Source organism: Somniosus microcephalus, unplaced genomic scaffold, assembly GCF_052327205.1.
Source record: "Somniosus microcephalus isolate GS21.2 unplaced genomic scaffold, FLI_Smic_1.0 unresolved_chr1, whole genome shotgun sequence".
Classification (NCBI taxonomy): Eukaryota; Metazoa; Chordata; class Chondrichthyes; order Squaliformes; family Somniosidae; genus Somniosus; species Somniosus microcephalus.
This window is the reverse complement of record NW_028225179.1, coordinates 56,306,379-56,320,609: the sequence shown is the minus strand read 5'-3', so window position 1 is coordinate 56,320,609 and position 14,231 is coordinate 56,306,379. Positions and strand designations below refer to the sequence as shown.

At 45.0% G+C, this 14,231-nt stretch overlaps 2 non-coding genes across 2 annotated transcripts; one reads left to right on the top strand and one right to left on the bottom strand.

Annotated features, from left to right (window-relative positions):
* The first annotated feature begins 5,082 nt into the window (after positions 1-5,082).
* Positions 5,083-5,171, top strand: trnar-ucu (transfer RNA arginine (anticodon UCU)). Its single transcript is given in 2 exon segments — positions 5,083-5,119; positions 5,136-5,171. It is a non-coding gene; the product is annotated as a tRNA-Arg (tRNA).
* Positions 5,172-11,951: 6,780 nt separating this feature from the next.
* trnat-cgu (transfer RNA threonine (anticodon CGU)) lies at positions 11,952-12,023 on the bottom strand. Its single transcript has one exon. It is a non-coding gene; the product is annotated as a tRNA-Thr (tRNA).
* Positions 12,024-14,231: the final 2,208 nt, after the last annotated feature.

Sequence of the window (14,231 nt, the reverse complement as noted above, 5' to 3'; positions counted from 1 at the left end):
TCCCAACTCTTTGTTTTCTGTTAGATAGCCAATCTTCCACCCATGCCAGTATATTACCCCCAACCCCGTGATTTTTTATCTTGATCAGTAATCTTTTGTGTGGAACCTTGTCAAATGCCTTTTGGAAGTCCAAATACACTACATTCACTGGTTCCCCTTTATCCACCCTGTATGTTACATCCTCAAAGAATTCGAGGCAATTTGTCAAACATGACTTCCCCTTCATAAAACCATGCTGACTCTGTCCTATTAAATTATGTTTATCCAAATGCTCTGGACTCCAACATTTTGCCAACCACAGATGTTAGGCTAACTGGTCTATAGTTTCCAGCTTTTTGTCTACTTCCCTTCTTAAATAAGGGTGTTACCTTAGCAGTTTTCCAATCTGCCGGGACCTTTCCTGAGTCCAGGGAGTTCTGGAAAATGATTACCAATGCATCCACAATCTCTACCGCCACTTCTCTCAAGACACTAGGATGTAGGCCATCAGGTCTGGGGATTTATCCACCTTAAATCCCATTATTTTACTGAGTACCATCTCCTTAGTGCTTTTAATCGTGTTTAGCTCCTCCCCCTCATTGCCCCCTGTTTGTCCAGTGTTGGGATATTTTTAGTGTCCTCTACTGTAAAGACTGATACAAAATATTTTTTCAGCGTCTTTGCCATCTCCATGTTCCCCACCACTAGTTTCCCGGTCCCATCCTCTAAGGGACCAACGTTCACTTTAGCCACCCTTTTTCTTTTTATATAGCTGTAGAAACTCTTGCTATCTGTTTTTATATTTTTTGCTAGTTTACTTTCATAATCTATCTTCCTTTTCTTAATAATCTTTTAGTTATTGTTTTCTGGCTTTTAAATGCTTCCCAATCTTCTATCCTCCCACTAGATTTGGCTAATTTATTTGCCCTTGTTTTCAGTCGAATACTATCCTTTATTACTTTACTAAGCCACGGATGGCTGTCTTTTATTTTACTCCCCTTTTTCCTCAGTGGAATATATTTATCTTGAAAGATGTGAAATATCTCCTTGAATGTAGACCACTGCTCTTGTACCGTCTTACACTTAAATCTGTTTTCCCAGTCCACTTTAGTCAATTCTGCTCTCATACCTTCATAGGCTCCTTTATTTAAACTTAGTACGCTGGTTTGAGATCCAAATCTCTCCCCCTCAAACTGAATTTGGAATTCAACCATATTATGGTCACTCATTCCAAGGGGATCCTTTACTAGGACATTTTTTATTAATCCTGTCTCATTACACAGGACCAGATCTAAGATTGCCTGCCCCCTGGTTGGTTCAGTTATATACTGCTCAAGGAACCCGTCCCTAATACACTCTATGAACTCTTCCTCAATGCTGCCATGCCCAATTTGATTAATCCAGTCAATATGAAAGTTAAAATTCCCCATGATTATAGCTGTTCCCTTATTACAAGCCCCAACTATTTCCTGATTTATACTCCGACCAGCAGAGTTGCAACTGTTAGGAGGCCTATAGACTACACCCACTGGTGACTTTTTCCCCTTATTATTCCTTATCTCCACCCAAACTGTTTCACGATCCTGATCCTTTGACCCAATATCATTTCTGACTATTGCAGTGATTCCATCCTTGATTAACATAGCAACCCCACCTCCCTTTCCTTCCTGTCTGTCCTTCCTAATTGTCAAATACCCTTGTATGTTTAGTTCCCAGTCATGATTATCTTGCAGCCATGTTTCCGTAATGGCCACCAGATCATACCCATGTGTAGTTATTTGCACCGTCAACTCGTCAATTTTGTTACGAATGCTGCGTGCATTCAGATAAAGAACTTTCAAATATGTTTTCTGACAATTTATTCCTGCTTTTACCCCTTTGACTACTTTACCTTTATCATTATACATTCTGTCCCTTCCTGACACGCTCTGTTTTTAATTCCCCCACCGCTACCTTGCTCTATTGCCTTCTCTGCTGTCATTTTTATTTTTCGCTCTCTTAAAACCTCCCCCCACTAATTAGTTTAAAGCCCTCTCTACAGCCCTAGTCATTCGATTCGCCAGGATTCTAGTCCCAGCACTGGCCAAGTGAAGTCCGTCCCAATGGAACAGCTCTCTCCTGTCCCAGTACTGATGCCAGTGTCCCAGGAAGCAAAACCCATTTCTCCCACACCTGTCTTTGAGCCACGCATTTAACTCTCTAATTTTATTTACCCTAGCCAAATTTGCACGTGGCTCAGGTAGTAATCCAGAGATTATTACTCTTGTGGTTCTGCTTTTTAATTTGGCCCCTAGCTGCTCAAACTCCCTCAGCAGAACCTCCTTCCTTGTCCTATCTATGTCGTTGGTACCAACATGGACCATGACAACTGGATCCTCCCCCTCCCACTCCAAGTTTTCCTCCAGCCAAGAGGAGATGTCCTTAACCCTGGCACTGGGCAGGCAACACAGCCTTCGGGACTCTCGCTCTCGGCTGCAAAGAACTCTATCTATCCCCCTAACGATACTATCCCCTACCTCTACAACATTTATTTTAACTCCCCACACTTGAATGGCCCCCCGCTCCAGGGTGCTGTGGCCAGGTTGCTCGGCCTCCCCGTAGTCCCTGTTCCCATCCTTACAGGGAGTAAGAGCCTCAAACCTGTTGGACAAGAGCAAGGGCTGCGGCTCCTCCAACACTACCTCCTGGATCCCTGTACCTGCCTCATTTCTAGTCACACCATTCTGACCCTGGCCACGGACTACTTCTGAATTAATTAATCTAATTGGTGTGACTACCTCCTGATACAGAGTCCAGGTAACTCTCCCCCTCCCTGATGTGTCTCAGTGTTTGAAGCTCGGACTCCAGCTCTTCAACATGGAGCCGGAATTCCTCGAGCAGCCAACACTTACTGCAAATGTGATCACCGTGAGCATCAATGGTGTCCACCAGCTCCCACATATTGCAGCAGCAACACATCACCTGATCGCCCATTCTATGTATTAATTAAATTTATTAATATGATTTTTAAATACCCTCTGCCCCGATTCTAGATGATGAATATCACACCTTAGAAACTATAAACCACAGAGTTTAAGCTTAAAAAAGAGAGAAATACTTACCAACCAATCACTTAGCCGCTTTCTGGTGACGTCACACTTGGATTACTTTTTACCTCTCTCCTTCCCTCCGAGTTCCGAGTTCGGAGACTGGTAGGCCTTACCATACTTAAGAAAAGACATACTTGCTCGCGAGTCAGTACAAAGAAGGTTCACTCGGTTAATCCCGGGGATGAGGGGGTGGTCATATGAGGAGAGGTTGAGTAGATTGGGACTCTGTTCATTGGAGTTCAGAAGAATGAGAGGCGATCTTATTGAAACATATAAGATTGTGAAGGGGTTGGATCGGGTGGATGCGGTGAGGATGTTCCCAATGATGGGTGAAACTAGAACTAGGGGGCATAATCTTAAAATAAGGGGCTGCTCTTTCAAAACTGAGATGAGGAGAAACTTCTTCACTCAGAGGGTGGTAGGTTTGTGGAATTTGCTGCCCCAGAAAGCTGTGGAAGCTATATCATTAAATAAATTTAAAACAGAAATAGATAGTTTCCTAGAAGTAAAGGGAATTAAGGGTTACGGGGAGCGGGCAGGAAATTGGACATGAGTCTAGGTTCGGAATGGTCATGGCCCTGTGGGTAGTGGAGTGGGCCCAGGGGCCGTGTAGCCTGGTTCTGCTCCTACTGTGTTCTAATTCTGTGTTAGATTTCAGGAGATGGTTTTATTCCTGTCCCTGGCTGGGGTGGAGATCGCCTTTACAGAAGGTAAGTACTGTAGAAAATATAGGGGCAGAGTGATCTCCTGGAAGAATTTCGATCGCCTAGATGGGTCGGAGAGGAATTTCCCAGATTTTTTTCTCCCAAATTGGCCATTGGGTCTTTATCTGGTTTTTTGCCTCTCCCGGGAGATCACATGGGTTCGGGTGGATGCACAGTGATAGAAGATTTGAGGTTAGGATCAGATCAGCCATGATCTTATTGAATGGTGGCGCAGGCTCGAGGGGCCGATTGGCCTACTCCTGCTCCTATTTCTTATGTTCTTATGGTCTCTGGAGCCTTTTATAGCCCCGCTCTGCCGCTCGAGTGTCCCGCCGACGCTGTGAGGCCTTACCTGGTCTCTGGGGCTTTTTATAGACCCGCTCTGCCGCTCGAGATGCCCGCCGATGCTGTGAGGCTTTACCTGGTCTCTGGGGCCTTTTATAGCCCCGCTCTGCCGCTCGAGTTTTCCGCCGACGCTGTGAGGCCTTACCTGGTCTCTGGGGCCTTTTATAGCCCTGCTCTGCCGCTCGAGATTCCCGCCGACGCTGTGAGGCCTCACCTGGTCTCTGGGGCCTTTTATAGCCCCGCTCTCCCGCTCGAGATTTCCGCCGACGCTGTGAGGCCTTACCTGGTCTCTGGGGCCTTTTATAGCCCTGCTCTGCCGCTCGAGTTTCCCGCCGATGCTGTGAGGCCTTACCTGGTCTCTGGGGCCTTTTATAGCCCCGCTCTGCCGCTCGAGTTTCCCGCCGATGCTGTGAGGCCTTACCTGGTCTCTGGGGCCTTTTATTGCCCCGCTCGAGTTTCCCGCCGACGCTGTGAGGCCTTACCTGGTCTCTGGGGCCTTTTATAGCCCCGCTCTGCCGCTCGAGATTTCTGCCGACGCTGTGAGGCCTTACCTGGTCTCTGGGGCCTTTTATAGCCCCGCTCTGCCGCTCGAGTTTCCCGCCGATGCTCTCTCTCTCTTTCTCTGAGATGGGGAGATTTGATTGAAAACTGGAGGCTGTTGGTGGTTTGATTAATGCAGGAAGTTCCCTCTAAACCCTGTTATGATTAACAGCTGCAATCCACTTGTATCTCCAGGACAGAAACATGAACAAAAGTTAATCAGTCCCGCATCATTCTGGACTGACGAAGGGTCATCGACCTGAAACGTTAACTCTGTTTCTCTCTCCATGGACACTGCCTGGCCTGCTGAGTTTTTCCAGCGTTTTCTGTTGTTATTTCGGATTTCAGCCACAGTATTTTGCTACTGCATTTGACGAAGAATAACTATCCCTGTATAGTGTAATTTGAAACCCTAGCATGTCATCGGCTCTGTGGCGCAATGGATAGCGCATTGGACTTCTAGTTAATGTTTAAAGGCATTCAAAGGTTGTGGGTTCGAGTCCCACCCGAGTCGTTATTTAGCCAGATTCCGGTGGTGAAATTTTGCAGCAAAGCCACAACTGGTTCATTGAAGCCCTTCAGAGAATGGGAATGGCCAATGAGATCGCCTGAATTGTGATTGAAGAACAGGCCAGCTTCAATCTGCGCACCTACTTGAAATATTTTATTCATTCCATTATACTTTTCTGAATTACTTTCCCTGCCGCCTCAGTCATTATTTCTTCCTTTACCATTTTCTACTGGTGTTACAGGTTAGATCAGCAGTGGCCGTTAAAGGAAGCCTGCGAAATCTATCAGGGGAAAAGAGAGAAAAAAGAAATAGTTAGGAAGAGATAGAGAGATACATGCAAAGAAAATGAAGGGTTTATGGTTCAAGTCCTGCGACTGTGCAGAGTTTAAGGTGGAGCTTGGGGGAGATTCCTCCTGTCTCCTGAAATCCACGAATTATTCCAAGACTTGAGCACAAAAATCTAGGCTGACAGTTCAGTGCAATACTGAGGGAGCGCTGCACTATCGGAGGTGCCGTCTTTTGGATGAGATGAAAAACCGAGGCCCTGTCTGGTCTCTCAGGTGGACAGGAAACACTATTTCGACAAAGAGCAAGGTAATTATCCCCGGTGTCCTGGCTAATGTTTATCCCTCAGTCAACATCAGTAAACAGGATATCTGTTCATATCTGTTTGTGGGATCTTGCTGTGTGCAAAATGGTTGCCGCGTTTCCTTAATTACAACAGTGACCACACTTCAAAAGTACTTCATTGGCCGTAAAGCTGTTTTGGGACATCCTATATAAATGCAAGACCTTTTTCTTTTTATCTTCTATACCCGGAACCAATAGGCTTAGAAGTCAAGTAGTGAAACGGTATTTGCAGAAAGGGTTGTGAGACTGTGGAATGCACTGGCCCAGAGCAGCAGATTTCAAACAGAGTATGAAAACCTGCAGCGTGTGGGAGGAAGGGGAGAGAGAGGCAAGAGAGCCACATGTAAGATCACATTGGAAACCACTGGCCCTGAATCAGCTTTAAATCCCCCACTGTATTTGAACACATTTATTGTCATATTGATATATTGAAGCATTTGAGCAATACAGGAGATTTAACGCTGCCTCTGGTTAGATATATTTATGCCAACCGCTGTGTTTAGGCTCTACCCTGAATGTTTATCTCTAACCTAGAATCAGTTTATAATCTGGAGACAAGTTTTCAACAGCCGATGAACAGGGAGCAGAGGCTGAGGCTGATTCTTCACACGGCAGCTTCCCGTGCAAGCGCAGGAGAAGTACCACCTGCCCTTTGACCTCCTCCCTTCCCACCGTCCAGGGCCTCAAACACTCGCTCCAGCTGAAACAGCGAAGTCCTTGTACTTCTCTAAATGTAGTAAAGTGTATTCGCTGCTCACACCGTGGGTCTTCTCTACATTCGGGTGACCAATCGCAGATTGGGTGATCATTTTGTGGAACACCTTCATCCAGACCACAAGCGTGACTCTGAGCTTCTGTCCTCGGCCTCCTACACTGTTGTAATAAAGCTCAATGGAAGCTCGAGGAACAGCACCTCATCTTTTCATCCGGACTCAATTTCAGTTCATCAATTTCAGTTCATCAATTTCAGTTCATATCCACTGTTCCCATTTTGTGGCCAGCAGCTGTTGGTAATGATTCTGCTGTTGCCATTTACACCTCCTCTGGATCCATCTTTTGTTTCTTTGCTTCTCCCAATACCACCCCGGTAGCCTTGCACCATCACCACTTTTGTCATTTAATCTCTCCAGCCTTCCACCCTATCACAGTCCTTCCCCTTGTTCTTTCCTCCGCTCCCCCTTTGCCTGCCTTTGTATTTGCTTAAAACCTGTTACATTTCTAACTTGTTCCAGTCCTGATGAAAACTCATCGATCTGCAATGATAACTCTGTGTCTCTCTCCACAGATGCTGCACGCCCTGCTGAGTGTTTCCAACATTTTCTACTTTTATTGCAATATTCCTGCTGTTTATATTCATTATCCTGCAGCGTACTCGTACTGTTCTCAACATCTTCTATTACAGTTAAATATCAGAGGTGTAACATTATTGTAATGACTGATGCGATTCTTTTAGACTTGTGGTTGCACCACAAATTGAATATCACAAAACCAGCGCAATAATGATTGCGGAGGTGAAACACATGGTGCAGAGTCAGTGATTGGAGAATTTGCAGTCATGCAGATCTAAATGTATCGACTGGATTCTTGCACCAATGACTATTGGTACGAATGGGACATGTGACCCCCATCTCTGGTGGGTCTGTCCTGCTGGTGGGACAGGACATACCCAGGGATGGTGATGGAGAAGTCTGGGACGTTGGCTGAAAGGTGTGATTCTTTGAGAAGGGCTCCTTGAGTATGACTATGTCAGGTTGTTACTTGACTACTCTGTGGGGCAGCTCTCACAAGCAAGTGAGCAGGGCTTGGCCGGGTCGATTGGGTGAGGTTTTAGACCACACCTAGAGCACTGTGAGCAGTTCTGAGATACCACACTTCAGTAACCATATGTAGGATAGGGTGTACCTGTAGGTTTTAGTAAACATTATTAAGAAGTTTAATATGTGAAATTGAATGTTAAAAGCCTACATGCCTGTATAACATGACGAATGGCTGAGAGAAAAGCAGGATGGGAAATTATGCCAACCTGACTGAAACTGCTGTGTTTTCAATTACTGAAGTAACGGAATGCAGTGCTAAGTTTATGGAGGCTGGTGGGGAAGAGGATTTCAGTAATATTATGCTTAAACAAACAAGAACTAGAGAAAGAGATAGTAGTTGGAGATATCCTTCATTGGTACAGCTATAGGATGGACAGACTGTTTAGAAAACAATTTTTAAAATGTTCTGAGAAAAGTGAAGGGTACTTTTTTGTGCACAGAAAGAGACCTAGTGGGATTAACAAGGTCATACGATGGCTAACGAGGGAATCAATACTTTTATCAAGTGTTAATTACTACCCTGTAGGCAAGACGAGAGGAAAAAGGGTATAAAGATACATGTTTTGAACACAGAAAGTAGCGTGCACCGCATAATCAGATATTGGTAGCAGCTTCAGTCAGCAGAACACAGCAAGAACCCAAAGAAGCGAGCTTCAGTCAACAGAACACAGCAAGATACATCAGAAGACCGTGCCACAGTCACTCGGAAGGAACACCAGGGTTCAATGAACAGACTGTGACTATCTTCTTGTTCAGTATTACTTCTTTCTACTGGAAGTTTAATGCTTAATAACCCTGTTTTATTATACACAATATACTTGTACCCAGAGTGGTTTGTGCAGTCACGGGCAAATTATTATAAGAGCTTTTGAAAGCTACACATATATTGGCCTTGGAGGGAGCGCAGTGTAGGTTTACCAGAAAGAAAACCGGACTCCAAGGGTTAAATTAGGAGAGATTACACGAATTAAGGTTGTATTCCAGATAATTTAACGGTTAAGGCGAGATTTGATCGAAGTTTTCAAGATATTAAGGGGAACAGATAGTATAGATAGAGAGAAACTATTTCCACTGCTTGGGCAGTCTAGGACTAGGGGGTATAGTCTAAAAATTAGAGCCAGGTCTTTCAGGAGTGAAATTAGGAAACACTTCTACACGCAATGGGTGGTAGAAGTTTGGAACTCTCTTCCATAAACAACAATTGATGCTGGATCAAATGTTAATTTTATATCTGAGATTGATAGATGTTTGTTCACCAATGGTATTAAGGGATATGGGCCAAAGGCGGGTATATGGAGTTAGGTCGCAGATCAGCCATGTTCCCATTGAATGGCAGAACAGGCTGGAGGGGCTAAATGGCCCACTCCTGTTCCTATGTTCATATGTTGTATAAAGTTCTGCTTAGACTACATCTGGAGTACTGCATCCAGTTCCAGGTACCACACCTCAGGAATTATATATTGGACTTGGAGCGGGTGCAATGCAGATTGACCAGAATGATACCGGGGCTAAACAGGTTAGATTATCAAGAACAGTTGCACAGACTAGGCTTGTATTCCGTTGGGTATAGAAGATGAAAATGTGATATAATTATAATAGTTAGGTTACTGTCCGTTCCGCTCTGTAACACACTGACCTGTTAACTGTTTCCGGATATTGTCGCTCATTTTCACCATTGGATGTGCTGCAATCCGCTGACAACAGACGGTTAAACCGAGCAAGATTTCAGGCCAGGCGGTGAATGCTGCTCCTAATGGATTTCTCTCTCTCCAGGCGCTTGCGGGGATTGGAAAGTTCGTGTGTCACACTAAGTAAAGCTAGAAGTCATCAATATAAGATCGTCACAGTAGGGAGTTAAGGAGATCGTTATTTACTTATAGTACGCGCTACCATAAGGAATAGTTGAGGTAAATAGCATTGAAGCATTTCCGGGGGAGTTAGGTAAGTACATGAGGGAGACAGCAATAGAAGGATATGCTGAAAGTTAGATGATGTGGGCTGGGAGTTGGCTCGTGTGCAGCATAAACGCCGGCAGAGACCAGTTGTGCCGAATGGCCTTTTCCTGTGCTTTAAATTCGATATAAAGTGTCTGAAAGATTCATAGATCCACACCTGCTTTAGGCTCCAGATTTTAATGCTATTACTTTCACGAAGCCTCTTAATAGCCTCGCATCCTTGTCTCTCGCCACCTCTGGTGGAGGTCAAACTCCCCGCAGAAACATTCTGCCCGAGCCGTCATTGTGGGATTCTTTCATTTTGCGATTTTGAAACAGGACAGAGACACAAATCTGTTTCCTTCTTTGACCCTGGGATTCGCTATTCTGCGGGTATGTGAGAGAGAGAGGGAGAGAGAGAGGGAGAGAGGGAGCGATAGGGACAAAGAGAGAGTCAGAGAGAGGGAAGGAGGACAAGGGAGAGACAGAGGGAGAGAGCAAGAGGGACAGACCGGGAGAGAGATATAGACATCCTTGTCAACCTATTTAATTGTTATCCCCTGCAGTTTGTAAAGATGATCAACAGAAGGACATGTATTTTATCGCTTTTCCCGACTTCAGAATGACCCAAAGCGCTTTACCGCCAATTGTGTTAGAACTTGGTGTTCCCGCCCTGGACTTGGGAAACTACAGCAAATTCGCAACAGCTTCTTCCTCTCTTTCTCTCTCTCTCTCTCCTTCTCTCTCTCTATTTCTCTCTCTCTATTTCTCTCTCCCTCTCTCTCGCTCTCTCTCTCTCTCTCCCTCTCTATTCTTCTCTCCCTATTTCACTCTCCCTCTCTCTCGCTGTCTCTGTCTGTTTGTTTTTCTCTGTCTGAATCTCTATCAGACGGTGTCCCTTCTTCTTTATAACTGAACAGCAACATGCAATCGCAGCCTGTCCCGGGGTGAGTTACTATGGGGAATCACTGGGACCACAGGCTCCCTGTAAGGTCTCCTCCTTAGATGGGAAGCCTGGAGAGAGAGGCAGACGTGCGCAATCTTATGCACTCCAATGACTCGCTATCTCTGCACCTGTTTCTTCGTTTCTCCCTCTCTGTGTAACTCTCTGTCTGTTCCTCCTTCTCTGCCTCTCTCTCTCTTCCTATTTCTGCCTCGTATTCTGTTTCTCTCCCTGCAGTCTCGCTCTCTCTCTGTCACTATCTTTCTATCTGACTCAGATTCATTCCCTGTCTGTGTGCCTTTTTTCTCCATCTCTGTTTATCTATCTATCCAGCTATGTGCGTGTGTGCAGCTGTGCTTGGATTTGTGTGTGTCGATCTCTGTACACATGAACAGGAATAGACCATTCAGCCCCTCGAATATATTCCGCCATTCAATTCGGTCACGACTAATCTGTATCTTAACTCCATTGTTGCCGTAATCTTTAATAACCTTGCCTAACAACAATCTATCGATCTCAGTTTTGAAATTTCTCTGCTTTTGCTTCTCACTCTGTCTATTTGAATTGCTGCGCAGGTCAGGAAGTTTGTGCAGGGAGATGTTTTAGATGCTCAGATTGGAAGAAAGTTTAGAGTGGTGTTCCCCAGGGGTCGATAGTAGGACCGCTGCTCTTTTTGATGAAGATTGATGAACTTGGGTATAGAGGGCATCATTTCAAATTTTGCAAATAATACGAAAGGCGGTAATGTAGTAAACAGTGAAGACGATAGTAACAGACTACAGGAGGACATATTCAATCTGGTTAAATGGGCAGACACGTGACAGATGAAATTTAACGCAGAGAAGTGTGAAGTGATATATTTCGGTAGGAAGAATGAGGAGAGGCAAAATGAATTAAATGGCACAATTGTAACGTGAACAATTATTGACGTTAATCGGCTCCCTCTGGAGATCACTGGCCCCGAAACTGGTCAGAAAGCTTTCCCCTGCAGCTTATTAACCGCCTCTAAATGGTACAATTTTAAAGTGGACGCAAGAACAGGGAGACATGGGGTGTGCGTACACAGATCTGTGAAGCGGTCAGGACACGTTGAGAAGGCTGTTAAAAAGCACGTGGGATCCTTGGCTTTATTAATAGATTTCAAAAGCAAGGATGTTATGCTAAAACTTTAAAAACACTGGTGAGGCCTCAGCTGGAGTATTGTCTTCAATTCTGGGCACCACGCTTTAGGAAGAAAGTCAAGGCCTTGGAGAGAGTGCAGAATAGATTTACTAGAATGGTACCAGGGGTGAGGGACTTCATTTATGTGAAGAGACTGGAGAAGCTGGGATTTTTCTCTTTAGAGCAGAGAATGCCAAGAAGAGATTTGATAGTAATATTGAAAATTATGAACGATTTTGATAGAGTTCATCAGGAGAAAAATTTATAAAAGTCACATTAAAGGTGATAAAACCTCTCCTGGCACGGATGGGGGTCAAACCCATGACCTTCGGTTTACGAGACCGACGGCTTTCCACTGGGCCACCGCGCCATCAGTGGTCGCCACCTTCGAGCTTCCTGGGTTGCGAATTCTGAATCGTTTCAATTATGTTGAAATAGCACAGCCACAAATGCACTAAAATAAAGCAGGATAGTGGAGCGGGAAACTGATCCGCCTCAGTTGCATGAATACTTTCATAAAACCTTTCACAGAAACATTGAATCATACATCAGAGAAGGAGGCCATTTGGCCCATCGTCCCAATACCCTGCAAACATTTCCTCTTCAAGTATTTATCCAATTCCCTTTTCAAAGTAACTATTAAATCTGCTTCCACCACCCTTTCAGGCAGAGCATTACAGATCATAACAACTCGCAACATAAAAAAATCCCATCATCTCCCCTCTGGTTCTTTTGCCAATGAAGAAAGATTGGGTAGACGGAGTTGTTTTTTTGGAACAGAGGAGGCTGATGGGAGAATTAATTGAGGTGTATACAGTTATGAGGGGCCGAGAGAGAGTGGATAGGAAGGACCTATTTCCATTAGCAAAAGGATCAATAACCAGGGGGCACAGATTTACAGTAATTGGTAGGAGGATGATCTGTGGCGCCGTGATTGTATAGTGGTTAATACTCTGCGTTGTGTTTGCAGCAACCTCGGTTGGAATCTGAGTCACGGCACAACTTGCTTTACATCTTCTGTCCCTTGTGGCACCTGCTAATCAAACTCAGAGAATCATCATTATTTATTAAAGGAAGAAATCTGTCTTATTTGTGGTGAAACCTATTTATTCCTTCAAAACCCACGCTCTCACAGACCTGTGCCTTATTCTCCATAATTCGCACTCGCCTCTTCCAGCTTTTCCTTCCTTCCACAACCACTAGCCCTTCTTCATTTTCCTCCTTTTATTTCATTGTCACTTTCCTGCGGTCTTCCCTTAATCTGACATTCACTTTTACCTACTTAGCTCAGCTGTGTTCAGTGGGTAGCACCCTGGTCTCTGAGGCAGGAGGCCGTGGGTTCAGATTCAGGGACTAGAGTATATAAATCCAGGCTGCCCCTGCAGTGCAGTACTGAGCGAGTGCTGCACTGACGGAAGTGCCGTCTTTTGGATGTGACATTAAATTGAGGGCCTGTCTGCTCTCTCAGGTGGATGTAAACGATCCCATGGCACTATTTCGAAGTAAGAGCAGGGGAGTTATCCCCGGTGTCCTGTCCAATATTTATCCCTCAATCAGCATAACAAAAAACAGAGTAACTGGTCATTATCACATTGCTGTTTGTGAGAGATTGCTGTGCGCAGGTTGGCTGCCGCGTTTCCCTCATTGCAACAGTGACTACACTCCAAAAGTACTTCATTGGCCGTAAAGCACTTTGAGACGTCCGGTGGTCATGAAAGGCATTTAATTTTTCTCTTCCATCATCGCTGTTCCCGAGGGCACATGTCCCATTCTCACCAATGTACATTAGTGCCTTGAAACCACTCGATAGATTTAGATCTGGGGGATCGCTCAACAAACAAGCACTGTGAAAGCGGGGCCGGCCTTCGGAAGGAGAGCGGTCCGATTGTTCATGAAATTTCCTTGGGGAATCTTGTGATAGAGGGCCTGTTAACTGAAGAACTGGATTTTATTATCTTGCTGGTTGGCGCATTTCCCAAAACAGTTGAGGTGCATGAGCGACGGGCAGCACTACCTAGCTAAGGTCGAGGGCTTAAGTGTGAAATATTGGCCCGCTGGTGCGGTGCAGTAAGATCGAAAGCGTTCCGCCTTAATCTTAACAGGCCTGTTGAAGTGTGCGATTGAAACAAATAAAGGATGAGTGAAAAGAGCGCTAGTGGGTGAAAGCCGCGATTACAGGAGGTTGGCCATAATTGTAAGGTTTTTGAATGCCCGTGGCAGGGAACGCTCTGTTCTTTATGAAGTGCGGGAGCAGCAATAAAGTTTAACAGAAATTAGGGCCCTGAAATTAGGATCGGGAGCTTGCCGCGCGTGCGCACCGACATCTGAAGCCCGGGCATGTTTGCATTTCCTGTCACTGGCCCAGTTCAGATGTCGGCGCAATGTACCTGATCCAGCGGCGTAGTTAGTGCGATGTGCCGGCTGGGATCAGGTGAGCACTGTGCAGCCAATCAGGGAAGGGGATACTTCATTCATGAGTTTGAGAGTAAGAACTGTCAAACTCATGAAAAGTATGGGCTGCCAAAACACTAATTAAACTTTAAATAAAATTTTAAAACCATCCCACTGATTATATTAA